Genomic DNA, 21,423 nt, shown 5'->3' with positions numbered 1-21,423 from the left:
TTTAAAGTAAAGGTAATGGTTCTTGCTTATTGTGAATATTTTATTTTAGTGTCTTCACAAGTGACCTATTAATTCTCTCCACCACCTTGGAAATCCAACTGCCTGATGTTAGAAATGAGTCTGACTCTGACAGTGCAGGCTCTGTCAGGAAGCATGGTGCTGGATTCCCTACTTAGTCAGCAGACGTGACCTCTCTAGTTCACACAAGATATGCAGATTGCCGGCGAAGGGCAGTTTGTTACGAACAGATTTAGGTTGGAAAGTATGCGTCCCACTGCAGTGCAGCCTTCAATGTCTGCTGCAAGCTCCACAGGGCATGGGAGGATGGGTGGTTGGCACAATGGTGGCCATAGACGGCAAGAGTACCGACCCCCACAAGCCAGCAGTCTCAATGACTGCAACCCAGCAAACATGCAGGCCGTTGTAAAGATAGGCCAGCAAAATCTCAGTCTTTGGAGGGATGGTATGGTACATGTTTTACAGGGTATGTATGATGAACTGAGGGAATGTACATCACATATGGGTGTATTTCTTAATATGTTCTATTACCTGCTGGCACAGCTCAAGTCCTCTTGCTCATAGGATGTGTGCCAGTTTCACGTCATGTAGCTTCTCCACATCTGGCTGTAGGATTGATGCCCATGTTGGATGTGGTTGACCTAGGTCTAGAACCTATAGCACCACCACTTCCTCTCCAAAATTTAGTGTGGAGGTGTGTAGGGGCAGGTGGCGACATCTATGGGAATGTAGTGCTCATAACAGTGACACGTTTGGTGCAGCCCATTGCTCATGTTCACACATCACACCTGCCTGTAGGCAGGGGCTTGTTACTGCCTATGACACTGTGAGGAGAAGCAGCTCCCTTGTACATGGGTGTGCGTAAGATGCCCACACTTTTGTGGTTGCCTTGGACCTGTCTATAAGACCCTGACAGAGTCCTGCAACATCTGCTGAGGCTGAGTCCTAGGACACAAGCACACACACACAGTGCCCCTCCCAGAGCATTTTACTTTAGGTCCCAGCTCAATCCACATCATACTCACACTGCACAATTCTGTTACAGTTAGACCAACATGCACACGTTTACCTGTGGGAGACTTCACCCACTTGCATTCCCCATATCCACATGTACAGTGTTTAACTGCACCCTGCCTTTTGTGCTTTACTTGGGTTGCCTATGTCTGAGGCAGTGTGATCAGTCTCTGCATGGATAGATACAGTCTGGTTTTCAGTTTGCATGCATCACTTTTGCTGTAGTTTATATGCTTTAATGTGGCCCAAAACTATGAGCTAGCCCCTGCTTCTTGGCCAGTGCCATGGTGTACTGTACCTGCCTTCATTTAGCATAGTCATCCCCTGCCTGGTTCTTCAGACTCCTCTCGTAGCTCGCCCTCCACTGCCTTGTGCGATCTTCCTCCTGCGTATGCCGTCCGCTGCTGCAACTTCTTCCTCGGTGTTATGCTATGTAACACTGCACATACAGAGAATCTTTGTACATGTGGCAGGGTTATATTGCAGGGCTCCAACAGATAATCCAGGGAGTGAAAGCATGCCTTCAGCAGCCCAAACACACTCTACAAACCAGGTTTGTGTCATGGTGTAGTTTATACCCATTGTCTGCCTCAGCCTGTGGCTTTTTGATTAATGTTGTCAGCCATTTCACCAAGGCATATCCAGTATCACCAATAAGATGACTCTGGGGAAAGTTGTCCACCACAAATCATTGATAAAAGGTACGTACGTGCCATATATGGGAGTCATAGGTACTGTGCTTTTTAGACAAATTGTAGATTATACCTTGTGCATTATAGACATCTGACAGTTGATGGCAGGGTAACCCTTACAATTAAAGTACCTTCTTCTCAGCTCACCAAGAGGGACCTTTATTTCATATGGGTGCAGTCTCTGGCCCCAAATACCTAAGGAAAATGTGCTACATCATAAGTCTTGCATGACATCGGTTCTTGACCTCTGTGGGACAAGGAAACCACATATGCTGTCCTACATGCATCAGTGAATTGGTGGAGTATCTTGGAGGCAGATGCCTGGGGAAACCCCCACAGTGTCCCTCACTGGTCACTGAAAGCTAGTATTCTCAAAGCCAGACATACAGTAGTATCCACTCGGCTGGGTAGTCGACTTCTTCCACAGCCTGTAGATAAGGGTGACACACGTTAACCAACTCTTGTGTGCTGACTGCCTAGACAGTTGCAGTATATAATTTTAGATTCAGGAAGGCCATGAAATGTGAAGTGAGGTCAGATGCTGCGGCACCTCCAAAGGCAACAGCATGCAGTAGCACAACAAGTAATGACAGTTACAGCCCATCACATGTACACATTTGCTAAAGCCATGGCTAGCCCTGTCATTGTTCTGCTGTGTGCTGTAATATAAGGACTTATGGTGTACAAATTCACTGGTGGCGACACTTCCAGTCACAGATTTTAAATGTTTCTGAATTGCTCTACCATATCTCACTTCCAGTCACAGATTTTAAATGTTTCTGAATTGCTCTACCATATCTTTTCCCTCATTTGTATGCACGGAGTGTCATATTGTAATAGTGTTGCTCATTACTGTATCATTATACCACCATAATCATATATAGTGCTGGCAGCTATGTTGCTCAGCCTTCTCCTCTCTCACTTACTGTGTTTATGATTCGAGCACTCAGACTGCACTGATCACAATGTGGACACTATGTTTCTGAATTCCCACCATGGTGTGACACACTGCTGATGACCAAAACTCAAGTGCTGATTACTGTCAGCCTGTGTTTCTTGTTGTCCGCATTCATGGAATGTGGCTACAGTGGCTAGTTATGCATCTCGGTCACTTAAAGGTAAAACACTAGCTCATAGTAATTAATACTTTGGATAAATAGTAAGCAGGTATTTTATTTTGTTATTTTATTTGATAACCAGAGTAGCTTAATAATCTCCATGGACCTTTTTCAGACTCAGCCCGGGTGCAGTGTCTGGATAAGTGACTTGCGTAGGGTCACTCGGTTAAGCAGTGGAGGCTGAGGGAATTGAACCCTGGACTATTTGATCACAGGAAACAGCTAGTTAACAGCTCCTTAATCCTCTGTGCCAACTGCCAGCTAAATATGTATGAATACCCAATAAGTCTTACAAGTCTACCACAGTGACCTTGGCAGTTTTTAAACATAATTTACCATTTTTAACTTTGACACCAAACAGTGTTTTATTATTATAAACATGTTTTTGAAAGCAAGGCTGTTGTATTTTAGCATTTATTCATTTTAAATATTTTGGTCTGTTTCAAGTAGAATTAAAGTTTCTTAGCAACATTTTGTGATGTGCTCACTTTTGGTAACAAGGCATTTGACTTGCAGACACATACTAGTATGGTTTTTATTTTGTAAGTACATTATTAGTACGGAAATTTGTCCTGTTCTTTTTACTTTGTAGCCTTTTGTCAACTTGCTGTTGTACCTTCTACCTGTTAATTTTTGTCTGAGTCCCTCTTTTTTATGTATCCTGTGATGTTTAAAGAAGCCATTATTTTATCACCACAAGCTGTTTTTCACTGAGTGGATAGGTATCCTTGTTTCAGTTGCTGTACCATTTATTAGTGAGATCCTACATGGGGTACTGTGATTAGTTTTTGATCTAGGTTAAAGGCAAAATAGGGGAGCTCACTTTAGAGTAGAGGGTGTAACTAGAATGATTGCTTTGCACATAATTATGCAAAGCTGTGGACCTCACTGCATGCATCATGTAGGAAATGCAACAGTGGAATGGATGAAACCTCCATGAGTATCCACACTTAGGTGATGGGGATGAACGAATTACACTTAATGTTTTGCAGGTGGTAAGAAGCATTAGGAAACTGGGTTGTAGTGATAAAGTTTAAAAAAGACCTGTATGGAAAAAAATACCTGGTAGAAAAGAAAGGGTTAAAGACCTGGATTGGATTCTCAGAATTAACTGCAACAGCAGAGGTTGACTGGTGTGCAGCTGATATTTTGAGAATATTATCAGGTAGCAAAAATGAGCATGTACATCAGAGCACTTAAAGATGGCGGAATTCTGTTGGGGTATATTGAGTTACATTACATAAACATCTGTACAGACAAGGTAGAGCAGTTATTATGCCTACTGTCATGTATTAGATTATTTTGTGTTTGTCACTTGTATCAGGTTCATATAAGGCATTACTTTCCGACCTTGGATTACTAAATAAAAGAATGGTTTCTGTCTTGTAAAAATAATTTCCCTGCATGTTTTTTGAAACTTGCAAACTCCAAAGTTTGTGGGAGTTGATTGTCATCGGGATTTAAGTTATAACTGACTGCTTCAGGTTTAAAAAAGGATGAAATAGGGTTTCAGTAAGTATGATAACCATAACAAGAGTTGGCTGTGATTAACAGTACATTTATTTCTTTTGGGTTATTTAAATTTGAAGAGAATGATTTTTAGGCAAAACCTTTTTGAGATGCAGGGATTTTTGCCAGTAAATAAACTCGGTGGGTGGTATTCAGAAACATTGCACAGTTATGTTAAATCACATGGAGCGAGGCAATCCGTGGCAGAGGATGATCAAGATAAATATTTAGCGGGATGAGCAGAAACATTTAGGGAGGGGGCAGTTGAGAAAGAAAGACACACACAGTGTGGTTTGACCTCACTACTGCAGAAATCACAAAGTATGTATGGTTTGCTTGTGTGTGTGTGTGTGGGGGGGGGGCACTCTGTTTTTGTTCGTAGAGATGCACTCCAGGGATCTTTACTGTGGACATTTTCATTTAATGTTTTTATGTCTACCATGCCCTTTAGTGATCAGGATGGATTTCAGAGTTTGCTGATGATGTCAAATTAGCAGGTATGGTGATATCTATAAAAATAAGCATATAAGGGCATATGGCTTGTTAATTTTATAAGGCTAAATTAATAATCTGTGTCCTGCAACTGTAAAATTATGCATTTAGTGCAGCCAGATAATAGGTACCCTTACACACTAAGCCAAGAGATTATTTTGAGTTTTATTGTGTTCAGGAATTTTGGGGGTGGTAGTTTATGATAAATTAGTTGCATGTATTCATATCAGTGCTGCTGACGTGAAGTGTTATTGTATTATTACGACTGTTATGTTTGCTGCCTTCTTATACCATTGTGTAAGGGCATGGTTAAGCCTGTAATGCAGTATGGGTCTGGGTTTTGTAGCTGTAGTTCAAGGGACATGAATGGGTTGGAAAGAGTTCAAAAGTTTTATACAAAACAAATGGTACAATTTAGAAACGTAACTTACAGTGGAAGTTAAAATTACTTTGTTTACATTCTGTCCAATACAAATTTATGAGAGAGGATATGAGATGGACAAATAAATGCACCCAGAATACTTAATTGTGTACTACTGCGGGTGGTAGATTACCTTCTTTGTATGAGTAACAAAAGCTCTCATCTGGTAGTCGAGAAATATAGTAGTATAAGAAAAGTACATTTTTATAGCTCGAGTAGTCCTGTTATGTAATAGTCTTCCATTGGATATTAAAAGTTTAACAAGTTTAATCCAGTTTATAGGGCAGATTGACTTTTTTTCTGGAAGTAAGATTTGTATGACCAGGCCCAACGTAGGGGCTTCATAATGACCACTTATGAGGTATTAAGGCTGTAGCTAACATTGTAACATGCCAATGAGCACAAATGACAAAACCAAACATGGCAGGCTGATTCAGAAACATGTGAAGTTTGTGTGAAGAGTGACATGGAAAAGCTATTCTGATCAGCAGGATTTGCCAGCGTACAGGATCTTCACTCCATGTTATGCTAGGAGTAGTGTCAGTTTTCATTCATACACCCAGACTATGCACTTCAAGACAGCATGCTTTACTGGTGTCTTTCAGTGCCACTGTCCAGGATCTTGCATGCTCCCCCTGCATCACAGATGTGTCCCCTTGCAGCTAATCACCTTTAAACCAGGACATTGTCAACCAGGACATTGTCAACCACTACTCTATGGATAGATACACTATTGGGAGTCAGTAAATACATACTTGCATAGAATAAAAGGGGATGCATGGCATGCCAATACCAGTGGACTCAAAGGATTGCATGGCATTAATACTTTGTCATCCAACAGGAAATATGTTACAAGTTTCACAGACCTTGGCATTGTGAATCCTACATCAGTTCCTTGATATGATGCTGCAGCATGTAGAGGAGCATATTTGGTCTTCACAGACGGCAGAGAATTAGGTCACCACTATGTGGGTACTATACAACATAGTTTTTCATAAGGGCCACTGACTGCACCCATATTACTGTCAAGGCCCCAACTGCTCCACATGGTGTCCTGTACATCATCCAAAAGGGCTTTCAGTCCATCAGCTGCCAGGTGGTGTGCAATGCACAGGATATTGTGTAGTGTTTTTTTTTTTTTTTTTTTTTGCTGCATCCAGACAGTTCCCTCAATTCCCAAATCTGGCATGTGCATCTATACTAGTGTTTCATATGGGGTGACATTCCACATAGTTATCTAGTGAGCAGATGCATACAGTGCCAGACAGCGAAGCTTGTATATGCTGTTCCCACAGAAAGTGGTAGAAGTCTACTCCTAATACTCCCCACTACTGTGTATTGCATGTGATTCTGGATGTGCCATGGAATAGTGTTTGAAGATTTTCATCCATAACTTCCAGACCATGGTGGTGAAAGCGTACAGCACAGCACTGTTGCAGACATGGAACATCATTGAATGTGAGTGTTCAGACTTATAAAGTCTTGCTTCTGTTGCTTGGATACACTTGGTGATGCATGGTAGTATGCACCAGAGACCTGTGGTGTGATGTTTATGGTTTCTGATATTCTACGCAGTGTTGTAGTGCAAAAACATAATGCAGACCAGACCTGTGGCAATGGTGAAGGATGATTCTAGTTAGGACTGGCCAGAGGAACCAGTTGCAACAATACTCTGTATAAGGCAGAGGTGGATGCAGTACATAGTCAGTGGCAAAGAGGTGATATCTGGTTCATAACTGTAGGACATGACTATGCATTTCAGTGCATTGACTAGCCACATTGTGCATAAGACAGCACCATACCCACAAAGGCCAGAGGAGTGAGCAGGAAACTGTGATCATTATTGGAGGTGTATGTGGTAGTCCAGCATGCAGCTAATGTTAGATGGAGGCAGGGATCAAATTTTTCAGCTGGCCATGTGTGCTGTGTGCAACTGCAATATCAGGCCTGGAAGTCTGAATAATTTAGCACTGTGGGAGCAGTAGATGGCTGGCATCCATTATTCCATAAACCACAATTCGGTATTGTCCTCAGTGAGCCCATAGGGAATTGAAATGGCTTGGAATTGTACGACTCAGAACAGCTGGCCTGTTTCCATGCTAGACCAAGAAGAGCAGTGGCCACAACCTGGGGTGGAGTCATTGAATGTTGGGAGGGTGGCCTAATGGTTAAGGTGTTTGCCTTACAAACACAAGGTACAGGGTTTGTCTCTCACAAGGGATAATTGGCTAGGCTTACGATGGCTCGCAAGGGCAGTTAACCTAGTACTAACCTATGTGCTTATTTGCTGCTTGTTAAATGGGACCGTGATCTGTTCCAAAGACCCTTTTGTTATGGCTAGGCTTGCATAGGCCCTAGGGCTGATAGCCTAGTACCAACTTATGAACCTATATTGGATGGGAGATAGGAAATTCACCCTGGGGATCATGTCAGTTGCCCTGCTAGACAGGGGCCCAGAGAAGTAAATACTGTGGGAAGAAATATCCAGGGAATTGTTATGGCTAGGCTTGCATAGGCCCTAGGGCCGATAGCCTAGTACCAACCTATAGTGATGTGATCTCTGGGACAGAATGTGCCATTTGTGTATGTGTAACTTAAGACTGTGCACCTTTCATCTGTCTTCTTGCATAACCACTTTCAATGTTTGCTATTATCTTCAAGGAGGCAGCTGTGGCCACTGTTGACCTCAGCAGGCATATCTGCTGTAAGTCTGTACATGCCATGTCCTCCTGTATGTGTTGCTGGATGTCGCAAGTTCCTGCAGTGCGTACAATTCCTTATGCAGTCCATGCAATGTTCTGAACAGTTCCAGCACGGTGTATGTGTATATAGTGCATCTCCTGGGATTGCACCATGGTCAAAGAATTTCCTGAAGTCCTAGAGTCGTGGCACTGACAGACACCTACATTCCTGTATGTCATGATGGCATCCCATAACTCAAAGGCAGTGTGGCTCATAGATGACATCAGAGGTGTTGCTTTTTATGTAACTGTGCAGGGCAAACATGAACAAGATGTTCTGCACTAAACACAAGAAGTGGTGGAGGTTCATTCCGCCACCTCCTCCTGCAGCTCTGCACTCTGTGTGTATGTGTGAGGGGGTGTGCCATCCAATGTTAGTGTTGCTGACAGTTTCACTTTGCTCTCAGACTGTGCCATGTGCAGGATGCCATCATCTTCCATTACAGGTGACCTGCTAACATCTCTCATGTGACTCTGCATTATGTAGAATCTTCTTCCAGTGGAACCTGTGAAAGCATAAATATAGCATACTTATGCATTGTTGGAACTTCTGTGGCACTACCATCATCACGTGACCCATACAGCTACATGCTGATTAATTTGTTTAGCTTTCATGCACATACATACCTTGTGGTGCAAGTTGACACATGTTTCAGCCCCCATATGCCTATTGGACAGATCTGCATACATGGTGTGTTCGAGTCCAACATGCACACTAGAGAGAGAGATTTTTTTTTTTTTTATGTATTTCAGTTTGGTGACCGGGGAAGTCCACTTGGTGTAAAAAGAGCCCAGTTTCAGTGGAGGCGTGGGGAGAAAAGCTCCATTAAAAGTGACAAACATATTAGCATATACACATACAAAGCAAAGAAGTAATGCAGCTTTATGCAGCAATCTACAGTAAAAAAAATTCTATATTCTACAATAAGAATAAAATTTAGCACTGTACAGTCTGGGTCATTAACAGTGAATTATGATTGAAATTTTCTATTCCACAGTAATAATAGTAAAAATCTAGTAACAGTAGAGTCTAAGGGTCATTAACAGTGAATTACAATTGAGGATGATAAATTGTTGGAAATAAACTATTAACAAAATTTGGAGGTTAGGGCGGAGTAGGAGGGCAAATGATGTGGGTGCAGAGATGATGCATAGAGTTAGAAGGTGGGTTTTGATATAGGAGGTTCCTATGTGGGGAAGGAGCAAGGGCATTCCCACTTTGAAGATAGGTAGGAATAGAGGAGGGATAGAGTGTGAGGAGTATTTCCAAGGGAGGGAGGAAGAGTTCCATAGTTTAGCTAAGGAGCAGGATAGCAGAGAGTGTTCAGATGGCTATAAAGGTTAGTAGATTTTTGAGCAGGTTCTGATTTTCTGACCTAAGTGAGCATTAGGGTTAAGGAGGTGGAGAGAGAGAGGGACAGGAGGATGTGTTAAATATGAGCTTATGGGCAGTGGTGAGTTTAAGGAGGTTCATACAGTTGGAAAGCTCGAACCCTTGCAGTGAGTGGAGGGAGATGCAGTGATAGGATGAGTTCCTAGATTTGGTGGCGAATTTGCAGATTTTATTGTAGCGGGCTTCTAATTTAGTTTGAAGGCTGAGCTTAAGATTCGAAAACAGAGGAGTTCCATACATTAGGGAGGGGAGAAGGTATGTGGAGGCAAGGGTCTTTCTGGTGGAAGGGGTGAGATAGCGATTATGCCTATATTGGAATCCTAATTTTTGGTGTTTTTTTGTTAGTTTGGATGTGGATATCGAATTTTAGATGTTCATCAATATTGACACCGATCAGTTTGGTGTGAGGGACAATTTCAATGGGGGTGTTATTCTGGCTTATGATTTTGAAGGAGTTTTTATCAATGGGAGAGTGTTTAAATGGGGAAAAATCATTAATTTGGTTTTATTGGCATTAAGGCCTAGGTAGTTGTTTTGCATCCAGGTTTCAGTATTTGAGAAAGCTGACTGGGTTATCTGCAGAAGGTCGGAAGGGGTGTCAGCTGAGCAGATGATTGTTGAATCATCTGCCTACTGGATTATTATAGAGTTGGAGATGGAGTAGTGAAAGATGTTGATGAATATATTGAAAAGTAAGGGGCCAAGGACAGAACCTTGGAGTACCCCAGTAGGGGTGTATAGAAAGAAAGAGGTAGAATGTTTCCATTTAACAGCTTGTTGTCTTTTGGAGAAGTAGCTGGTGAACCAAGCTATGGTGGAAGAAGAGAGATTGAGGGAGGAGAGTTGTGATAGGAATATAGGGTGGGGGACTGTGTCGAAGACTTTGGAAAGGTCTAGGAACAGGGTTGATATGATTTTTGCCAGAGTCATGAGCATGGTTAATGGGCTCGAGGAAGGTGAGGAGTGCAGTGATGGTACTGTGGCCAGGACAGAATCCATGTTGTGTGGGGGTTAGGAGGTTGTTTTGTTAGATAAGGTATCAGTTGTGAGTGAATACATTTTCCAGGACTTTTTGAGAGATGTTGTACAGCAGTATTGGAATAAAATAGTGCTTACATAGTATATCTTCCAAGGATACTCGAGCAGTTGCCAGTACCCTACCTCCCCCATCCAAGCCACCACAATGTGTGAGATTTCTCCACCTGTGTGAGACATGTCTGTGTTGCTTGTCCATCACCTGTGGTAAACTTGTCTATAACCATGTCCTGTATCTTTATCTTGGGATCCCTGTGTTATGATCCTATTATGGTCTGTCATAGCACTGATGTGCACAGCTCTCTGCCACATCTTGGTCCAGAACATCTTGCTTGCTTTGTCTTTGTTAGGAGTACACATGGCATGTGTATATAGGGCCTACATAGCACCTCTGACTCAACTGCAGTGAACTTTACAAATGATGTCATTCCTTCAGTCCCTTTATGGGACATGTACACCTGTGAGTAACATAGGCCTTAGCATACACCAGTAGTTTCAGTAGTGTTCTCCTACCTCTGTTTATCTGTCACAAACCCATGTGAAATTATGAATTCAAAATGTATAACCTGTGCCATACTGAAGGTAGTAATGGGCATGGTCCTACTTCTCGTGATCTTTGAGCACCTTGGTGACAGTGATTGGGGTGATGCCTATGCAGGAACGTTTGCATCACCCATGGCAGGTGTGGTGCTCTTGTGTCCAGATGGTACAGTGTCTCATGGTGAGCCCTCCAAAACAGCAGGAGAATAACATGATATGCCTTTGTCCTCTGGAGCCTGACAGTTTCAGCAACTCCCCCACACCCACCCACAGAACAGTAACGTAACATGCACTTGTGGTGTTTTATCTCACACATTCTATTGACCAGTATCTGGGCCTCTTACTTCTATCCTCCCTTTGTGTGCACCTCAAGTCTCGTGACTTATTACCATTTGCCTTGTCTGTTGCCAGTGTGATTGTTTGGTAGTTTAAGCTGTTACCTATTTGGGTATTCCAAGTCCTAATTTGCTTATCATAGTATAATCGCCAATAGTATGGCAACTAAGGTTTGTATCGCACTTAATCTGGCCTCCTAGAGCAGAGATTGTGCAAAGGAGGTGATTTACCAAGTTTGTTTCTGAATCATTATCCTAACAAGAGGTGTTGTCAGCCACAGTCCATGCTCCCAGAATCATCTGTAACTGTTTGCGGACTAGGAGGTCATGTATACGATACCCTCATGCATAGACAGTGTGTAGCTTGTACCACTGTCTGTGATCCTGATTCATTGCATCAAGCAGCTGTGCTACCTGACGCTGCACATCATGTAGTGCCCTAATTTGCAGCAGTTTGCTTCAGGGTACCATTTTCCACTTCTTTCTGACCCGTAGAGTGAACGTGCCATCTTTAGGGATTGGTTATAGCAGGGTTTTTATATGGTGCAGCAGGGAAAAGAGAAATCTTCCTGTACTTCCTGTAAAGGGACTACAGGGAGTACCTGTTGGGGACCTATAATAGCACTGTGTGTAAGATCGATGACTGGTACCAGCTTTTCAGGACAGTGTGTGATGCTACTAGCATTACCTGCTCTGGTGAGCAGTGCATGCACAGATGTGACTTGCAGAGGTGTCAACCTGACCAGTATTGCTAGTGGGTAGTAAAGAATGAAGAAAGATGGCCAGACATTTTTTCTGTAAACATTTTTGTCATTGTCTTGCAGTGTATTGTTTTGAGCTTATTTTTGTTTTCTTTTCTTCTTTTAACAGGGGCGTATTGCTCTGAGTACTGCCTTTTGTGTCTGTGTGTGAGTCTCAGTGCCATAATTTATTTTATTTATTATTATTTTACATTTGTTGACCGGGATAGTCCGACTGGATACATGTCCATTTTCAGCGGAGGCCCGGGGAGAAAAGCTCCAACATAGTCTCAAAGACAGATAGTTACATATTAGAGTTTAAGATATAAAAGAATAAAAAGCAATTTACATACTACATACTACACAAACTACCTTGCTCTAACAGACACAACTTACAACAGTTCATTATACAGATCTTTAAAAACATGCTAGCGAATTAATTAAGACAGATTATAGATTAGAGTTTGGCTAATATACAATGTACATGTTTTGGATTACATATCCCCACCCTAGGTTGTCCTTTTGGGCCTGAGAAATTAGTATGGCCTTGGCTTAACGCAGAGGAGCTAGTCTGGGTTTGAGCATGGACAAAGCCAATGTGACTTAAAATGGAGTTTTAGACTCTTTGAATTGAGCTGGGGAAGTAATAAGCATGAGGTTGTTGGGGAGGGAGTTCCATATTTTTCCAATGTCATTGGCGAACAGAGCGTCACCGCCTAAGTTGTGGGATTTGAATGTTTGGACAAGGAGTCTGTTTGATGAGTGAAGGCAGCTTAGATTGGTGTAAGGAATTATTATATTTTTCAGTGCAGGGGTGTTATCAGGTTGTTTAAGAATTTTAAATGCTTCTATGAGTTGGTTCAGCTGGAGAAGGTTTGGGAGTTCTATCCAGCCAAGTTTTTTTCAGGTTAAAGCAGTGGTGTGTTCTATAGGGCAAGCCAGTTACAAATCTGGCAATATGATTATAACAACATGAGAGTTTGTTCAGGTCAGATTTGTTAAGGTTAGTAAGCACGAGAGGCATATAGAAGGGTAGAGAGAAGGTGTGAGCGGGCAGTGGCCGCTTTGGCCATAGGGGTTAGGAAGGTTTTTATCCTGTATAAGGACCCAAGTTTCTTGTTTACGGACTTAATGGTTTGGGTGATATGCATATCGAATCTAAGTTTATTGTCAATGATAACTCCTAGTAGCTTTGTGTAGGAGTCTGGGAAGATGATGGTACCATTGTTGGATTGTATAGTAAAATGTGTAGGAGGGGATTTATTCGTTGGGTAGAAGAGAAGTAGCTTGGTTTTGTTTGGGTTTAAGATCAGATGATCTGAGAGCCAGTTTTCGACTGTGGTAAAACTGAGCTGGGTTGTAGCTAGTAGGTTTGCTAGAGAGTCATCGGAACATATTAGAGTTGAGTCATCTACATACTGAATACAGGTGGCTTCAGGGATAACTGTATGGAAGTCATTTATAAAGACTGAAAAGACAAGAGGTCGTAATATGGAGCCTTGAGGAACTCCTATGGTATTTGGTAACGGGCAAGAGAGCTTATTCTGCCACAGTACTGCTTGTTGTCTACCAGAGAGGTAGGTATGAAACCAGTCGAGCTGTGTTGTCAAGGTACAGGGTTTTCAGAGTGTGGAGAAGTAGCTGGTGGTTCACCATGTCAAAGGCTTTCGACAGGTCCAGAAAGAGAGCTGAGGATTTTTTTTGTTCCGGTTATGGTTGATTTTATCGGTAAAAGAGAGGAGGGCAGTGGTCGTGCTGTGATGAGGTCTAAATCCATGTTGAGAGTTGGTCAGTAGTTTATTCTGGGTGAGATAGTACATTAGTCGTTTGTGCACACACTTTTCCATGATTTTGGCAAGTGGTGACTGTATGGCTATTGGCCTATAGTTCGATAGTTCTGTGGATGAGCTACCTTTATGGCGTGGTATAACATAGGATATTTTCCATATTGAGGGGATTGTGGCCTCTGTTATGGTTCTATCGATTAGGATCGAGATAGGATAGGCTATGACATCTGCAGCTATTTGCAGATATTCAACTGGGAGTAGATCTGCAGAAAGGGTAGTTGGCTTTTGCTTCTTCAGCAGGGATCTGATAAAGGATGTGGAGACAGGCTGGAGGTTAAAGGAGAGTAGTGACTTGGGCATAGCATTTTTTAATGTGGAGCAGGGGGAGGTAGTTTGTTGGCTAAGGACTGAATAGTCTCTGTAAAGAAAGTATTAAAGGTATTTGCTACTTCTTCTGGGCTTTTACCACATAATGTCCCAGGTGTAGGAATGGAGGATTTACCTGGATGGAGAAGATTATTTAAACCTGCCCAGAACTTCTGAGGGTTGTTTTGGTGTTTGTTGCAGATGGCAGAAGTAGTTTTTTTTGTCAAGTGTGATGGCTTCTTTAGTCTCATTTCTTAGTTGTTGGAATTTAATGCGATCTAGGGGTAACTTGGTAGTGCGCCATATGTCCCATGCTTTATCTCTAAGTGTTGTTTTGGATTTGGACTCTGTTGTTAGCCAGGGTGCTATTCGTATTTTAGTTCTGATTGGCCGTTTTGAGGCCTGAGAGTCAAGTATGTTAAGAAATGTGTCATTAAAGAGAGTCACTGCCTCGTCTAGGGGAAGGTACTTTAGCTTTGACGAGTTAGAGGATTTGAGTTCCATTTGAAATTTTGTAGGCTCAAAACTTTTCTTGTTTCTGACGGACCTATAAATGAGCAGTCTAGCGCTGATGGTTTTGTCTTTCATTATGTATGTGACCAGGTGATCACTAAGATCATTGGGGAGAGTCCCAGACATATGCTTATGGGGGTGACTATTGGTGAGTATCCAATCAAGAATACTCTCTTTTTGGTTAGAATTTCCTGTTCTGGTGGTGGAGGATATGATCTGTGAGAATCCATGGAGGTTTATAAAGATGGGGTTGGAGTGTGAAGAACATTGGTTCCAGTCAATATTAACATAGTCTAGAACAATAGTTTCTTGAGGGTAGTTGTTGGCTATCCAGTTAAGAATGTTCTCCATTGTTTCTGAATTGTTCCCAGGGGGGATATATATCTCAATTAGATTTATGCTTTTTTGATTGTTTAGTTGTAGTTTTAGAGCTAATAATTCAGCATTGGAGACCTGGGGTGGTTGAATGGGATTAATTATGATGTTAAGTGTGCTTTTGTATAGGACAGCTATCCCACCTCCCCTTTTCTTTATGCGATCAACCCTGAGTATGTTGTACCCGGGTGGCAGGATCTCATTATCTTTGGTTGATGGCTTAAGCCAGGTAGTGGCATTAAATTGTGAGGCCTGCCTGAGGACATGGGACAGGCTGTCCACATGGCAGGGTGAGTGCTGTAGGTGGTTGTGTTTCATTAAAAATAGGAATAACTGTGTTATATAAATGTTTAGTAATGTGCTGTCATTTTTCTCTGTTTTTTTTCCCTCTGCACAAGATCTACTATGGTGCAGGAAACTGGAGGTGCACCATCCCATGTGTCTGTCACTGGATCACCTGTGTTTCCTAGGCCTACTACTTTGAAAAGGGATAGAGGTCCCCCTGTAGAAGGTGGCCTGGAGGGCTTGCTGGTGCCTTTGTTAGTGCCCTTCAGGTGGGGAGTGTGTGTGTGGGGGTCCTCATCTGGGAGAGTAATGTTGGGGGTCCTTTGGAGTCACCTGGTGGCAGGTGTGGTGGTTGGCAATGGCAGTGGTGGGCCGTCAGCTCAACACCCAGATTTGGTACCTTGCAGTATCTTCTTGTGTAGCTAATAAAGACACACAGCCATCCGGCTCCAACCATTGGTACGGCAGAACCTGCCCGAGATATCAGCCATGTAGGTAACTGTTTTCTGGATTGTTTTTTATCTGGGTTGGTTTAGCAGGCCCACCATATCCCACCCAATTAATCCCTGTCATGGTTTTCCTCTTGTGTCTTACTCCCCATACCCAGTTTGTAGTCTAGTCCTCCCTATCACTGGTTGTCCTCCCTGTTTGCATCTCTCCACTTGTCATTTTGTGTTGGTCTGCCTCTGCTACCTTCCCATTTCCCTCCTTCCTTCCATCACGTACTTCTTGCTAACACCTCTGCCTTTACCCTCCGAGAGAGAAATGTAAAATGGGCACCTGTACCTCAAAAAAAAAAAAAAAATCTTCCCTTCATTTTACCCTTCTTCTGGCAGAACTAGCTCCCTCTTTCCTTTCTCATTTCAGTGATAAAATGAATTGCACTTTCCAGTGCTGGCCCCAGGTGGCCTGCTGACAGTGCCCATGTTGCAACTATGAACTGCTTTGTTTATCCCTGTGAATACTCCTAGCTTCTGGTCTGCTGTCCGGTAGTGTTTCCTGACTTAGTCACGTGACCGTATATAGTGCAGCCATTGCAGTAGTAGGCTGTCTTCCATTAGCACAGCAGCTATAATTTTCTTTGCATCCCTTTCCACAGCATGCAGGCATTATACTAGTGGTAATACATATGACTGCAGATTTGGGTTACATTATCCTATTTTTTTCATAGTGCAGCCATTGCAGTAGTAGGCTGTCTTCCATTAGCACAGCAGCTATAATTTTCTTTGCATCCCTTTCCACAGCATGCAGGCATTATACTAGTGGTAATACATATGACTGCAGATTTGGGTTACATTATCCTATTTTTTTCAGTGATATTTAGTGTGGTACAGTCACATTGTGGATCTTTTTAATATGCCCCAATATGTCGCCAGTTAAAATATGAGCCTTTGGCCCAAAATGGAAAATAAAGCCATGAGAGTTTCCCCTTTTAAGTAGCTTAATGTTATTGAGGATTTATTTAAATTTTCTTTTCCTTCCTTTATGATTTTCTGAATGGCTGTGCGACATTGTAACAGCCACTGTTGAGAAAACAATACAAGCTTTTGTTTCATTTATTCATTATTTTTGAAACAAACTGCATCCCTCTCCCAATAAAAATAGTGATAGTAGGAATTCAAATTTGCGTGGTGGTGCTGTGGTAGCGTTGTCGTCTCACAGTTAGACGTTGCCCGTTCGATTCTCAGTTAGAACGTCTTCTGTGTGGCGACATGCGTAAATGGGCGTTCCTTCGTTGAAGGTTGTGCGTTAGGCCCGGCAAGCCAGCACGTAAAAATCTACTGCCAATCATTAGCAGACAGGAGTTCTGCTGTGGCGACCCCTAACCGGGAAAAGCTGAAAGAGACAAACAAACTTATTTATTGTTTTTGTTTGTCCCTTTTGTATCCATATTGCTGTAGCTTTGCCTTGTTTCTGATACTCCTATATTTAGTTTTATTTCACTGAATTTATCACTGGTGCTCATGTAGGTTCATAGATAAGTACTAGGCTATCTGCCCAAGGGCATTTACAAGCCTAGCCAGAATGAGTTGGCTTTTGCCACCCCCTTAGATTAGTTCCCTGTGCCTCTGTCCAGCAGAGCCACTGCAGGGATCCCCTGGGTAAGTTTCCCATCCACCTGTCAAGGTTTCTCTTGAAGAGTGTTAGTGAGGGGCTCTGCCTGATGTATATTGGAATCCCGTTCCACAGCATGGGGAGTCCCTGGGACAGGAATCTATCCCTCCAGCATGTCCTATTTATCGTTGTAATGAGGTTTATATCTCTAGAGCGTGTGGCTCTCTGGGATTTGTTTTTTTTTTTTTTTTTTTAGGTGGCGCATGTCCATCAATTCTGGGTTGGACATGGCCTTCTATGTCAGGCGGAGATCACCTCTGAGTAAGCGGTGTGCAACCGAGTACAGCTGGAGTTTCTTGAGTCGGGCTGCATAGGGCATCTGTTTGAGGCTAGTAATCCTCTTGGTGAGGTACTTTTGTGGTCTTTCCAGCTGTTGCAGGTGTCTTGTAAGGTACATCCCAAATGGGGCGTTGTATTCTATGATGGGTCTAATGAGTGATGAGTAGAGAGGCACAATAACCTCTTGTTCTAGATGCGAACCCTTTTGTGATTAGGTGGGCCACATAGAAGGATTTTCTAACCACCTTGGCAATATGATTATCAAAGGAGAGATTACTATCTACTTGGGTCCCCAGAGCCCTTATTACGTTTTCTGCATTTAGGGGACTACCATCTATGTGGTAGTTCGCAGGTACTTTGTTTTTTTCCAAAGGGGATGACTATGCACTTTTTGGCATTTAGCTTGTGGCCATGATTTTGACACCAGGTATCCGTCTCAGTGAGAGCCATCTGGAGGGTGTCTGTATCAGCCGTAGAATCAGCTATGGCCCCTAGTTTGCAGTCGTCTGCGAACTTGGTCAGCCATAGTCCTCCTATGCTTGCCTGTACCTCTGAGAAGTGTATACCGAACAGGAGCGGTCTTGGGATTGAGCCCTGGGGGATGCCACCTGTAACCGGTTTAGAGTCGGACATAGAGCCTGCAACTCTCACCATGTGGGTTCTGTCCATGAGCCAGTTGGCAACCCCTCTCGTGACGTAGGGGTTTATGTTCAAGCTGGTGAGCTTGTCTATAATACTAGAATGGGGAATGGTGTTGAAAGCCTTTGCGAGGTCTAGGTAGGCTGTGTGGACCTCCTTTCCTTCGCTTAATGCCTTGGTAACCATCTCAAAGGGGTCCACCAGGTTTAGGAGGCATCTCACCCCAAGACAGAACCCAACATCACAACCAGCACTACCAAATGGGTACAAACTGGAGATATTCCACTACCGTGGGGTGCACATCTGGGGCACAGTTTTTGAGGTGGTTTTCTATTTTAATGAACACTGTCCAGATGTGCTCCCCATGGTAGTGGAATGTCTCCAGTTTGCACCCATTTGGTAGTGCTGGTTGTGATGTTGGGTTCTGTCTTGGGGTGAGATGTTGAGTTTTCATTATCTTTTTCACCACATTTCTGTGAGCCATCTCGTCAAAGAAGTTTTCTGTAATACAACAGAAGTGTAACACAGTACGAGCAAATTCTAAGTATATATTTTTCTGTGTATTCTTTTGGCCTTTGTCTTTCTTGTTGTTGTTTTATTTGTGTTTGGGTATTTGTGTTTTTAATCTTAGGCATTCGATACAAGTTGCTAGACACCTACAGAACTGTGGATTTTTTTTTTTATTTTGCTTTTCTTAGAGATGATAGTGTCGCAGTCCTGAATAAACCGGTGGTCCTTAAAGATATGCAATGCTAATTTTCCTGTTAGAATTATGGTGCAGTATTTACGATGACATTGCCATAAAGACACTTGGACCTTGGTAAGTTTCTGTTTATTTATTATACTTTATAGACTAACATAAGTAATTGTATGCATTGTCACCAAATATTTGCATTATAATTGTGAGCAGAACAGGTATTCAATTAGGGTTTTTTGAATGTGAAGTTTTTGTAAGGGAGTCTGGGCCATTACCCACCAGAACTGTTTGCATTGGTTTTGCGTTTTGTTTATTGGCTCTTGAAATTTAATTGCAATTTTTTGGGGAAGGATCTTTGGTTCTGTGTAAGTTGGTTGAAGGCGGTCTTAACAGAGTGACTAGTTAAACTGAATAGAAAAGTCAGTAAATGTGAAAACATAAATTCAGCCCAAATAACATGTAAAACTCAACCATACCCAATAATTTACTGATTTTTCTTTCTTTGTAAGATGCAAAGCTTACATACTCCTATACAGGATACAGCATCCCCAAGTCCTAAATCTAATCCTAACCCCAACTGTAGCCCAGCCTCTGGCTGTAATGCTAATTCTACAGCCATTTGTGAAAGTGCCATATCAGTAGTGATTGACATATTAACATTTCATTCAGTAGCAGTCTGAGAAGATGAGTTCAGGCAAATTGCTGTTAGTCAAGTCATCATTGACAAAGTACTGAGATATCTCCAGTCATTTAGGTTATTGCAGCTATTGCATTCTAGGGTAGTATAGACGAAGACGCAACCGATAGGAATATCTGTTAAAGATTTGCACTACTGCTTTCTGCATGCTTTCCGTCACCTTGATTGGTATCCGGAACAAAATGCTGGCATGTGATGGCCAACAAAAATGTGCTTTTATTTTCCTTTTGAAGGCTTCAGTAGTAGTCTTTTTAAAATATTGGTGCAAAACTCTTTCTGTGCCACAGATGCAGAGGAACTAAAGCCTGTGATGCTAGCCATTTCATCCCTTGGGGGCATGTAAGAGATTGTGCCTTATCCTCCCACCCCACTTTTGTGAACATGCCAGCAAAATATCATATGATATAAGTAGTGTCTGGCCTATCTGAAAATATTTGATGCCAGTGCTTCTTCCACCTAAGTCTCCATCTGGTGTCACAGCTACCCAGTCCTCCTTTCCACTGGAGAAGATGTGTTCTTCAGACTTGATATCCTTGCCCTCTGAGTGACTTGTACATCCATTTCTGAATGTGTGTTACCTCTTCACATATGCACGACTTACTTCTGCACCTGAAAGCCTGTAATGATTTCCAAGCTTAAGGTTACTAATGCTGTCCTAGGGGAATGTTCATTTTTACAATAGCCTAGAGATAATTATATAATCCACTGTTGTCTGCTTTTGTCCATTCAAGCGTACGGGTTCTCAGCACTGGCTTTGAAACTTATTGGATTCAGAGCTGTGACTTCTCCACTACCCTTAATTCCCTAGGCTGTACCTCAGATGCTGAGTTCTCATTGCAGCTCGATAGTTTCAGACATGCGTAGAGCTGTCTTTAACAATAGGCTATTTTTGACTTATTGTTGCTACTTCTCTCCTACCATGAGAGTTTTTACTCTCACTTGGAGCATAGTTGCGGTTTCCTAAATTTTAGCTGACAAAACCTATGAGAAACTTTCTAATTAGTTAGTTAGTTTAACATCAGAGTTCAGACCTTAAGTCTCTGTTCTAGTTAAAAACTAAAGTTAATAAGTTCTTGACTTTTGCTTAGCTTTTTGTTTCTAGTCTGTTGAAATGTTGGAGTCAACTAGATTTAAAAAAGGCTCCAAGTGTGGGCACAGGCTTCCATTATAGGACCCACACTCCAAATGTATATATTGTCTCTGTGTCACGGAGCTTAACATTGAATGCCAGTCCTAGGCAGCTTTCAGTGCCAAGTCCCTCCAAACCACAAAGGACACAAAAAGACTCCTTCACGCACAGGCAGAGGCTACCCCTTCACCTTCCTCACCTTCTAAGAGAGGGAAAATGAAGTCATATTTTCATAGGTAGGTACTAGGCTATTGGCCCTAGGGCCTATACAAGCCTAGCCAAAAAGGTACCCTGGCTTTCGCCACCCAAGAAAGTTATTTTTTTGTGCCCCTGTCGAGCAGAGCCACAGAGGTGATCCCTGGGGTGAATTTCCTATTTCCCATCCAATCATCAAGATTCTTATGAGGAGCTTTGTTTCATATAGATAGGTAGTTTGTTCCAGAGTATGGGAAGTCTCTGGGACAGGAATCTATACCTCAAGCATGTTCCATTT

At 42.4% G+C, this 21,423-nt stretch overlaps 1 protein-coding gene across 2 annotated transcripts in view; it reads left to right on the top strand.

The window, feature by feature from the left end:
* Nucleotides 1–21,423, top strand: part of UBE3B (ubiquitin protein ligase E3B) — a 2,006,489-nt gene that overhangs the window by 6,661 nt on the left and 1,978,405 nt on the right. For both annotated transcript variants that reach the window (XM_044068510.1, XM_044068511.1), the window contains exon 2: nt 19,106–19,227. The gene's annotated coding sequence lies outside the window, so the exon portion shown is untranslated. The remainder of the gene's footprint in view (nt 1–19,105; nt 19,228–21,423) is intronic.

This window comes from Protopterus annectens, chromosome 4.part0 (genome assembly GCF_019279795.1).
Source record: "Protopterus annectens isolate FY-2018-M chromosome 4.part0, PAN1.0, whole genome shotgun sequence".
Lineage (NCBI taxonomy): Eukaryota > Metazoa > Chordata > Ceratodontiformes > Protopteridae > Protopterus > Protopterus annectens.
This window is presented reverse-complemented; position numbering and strand designations above follow the sequence as displayed.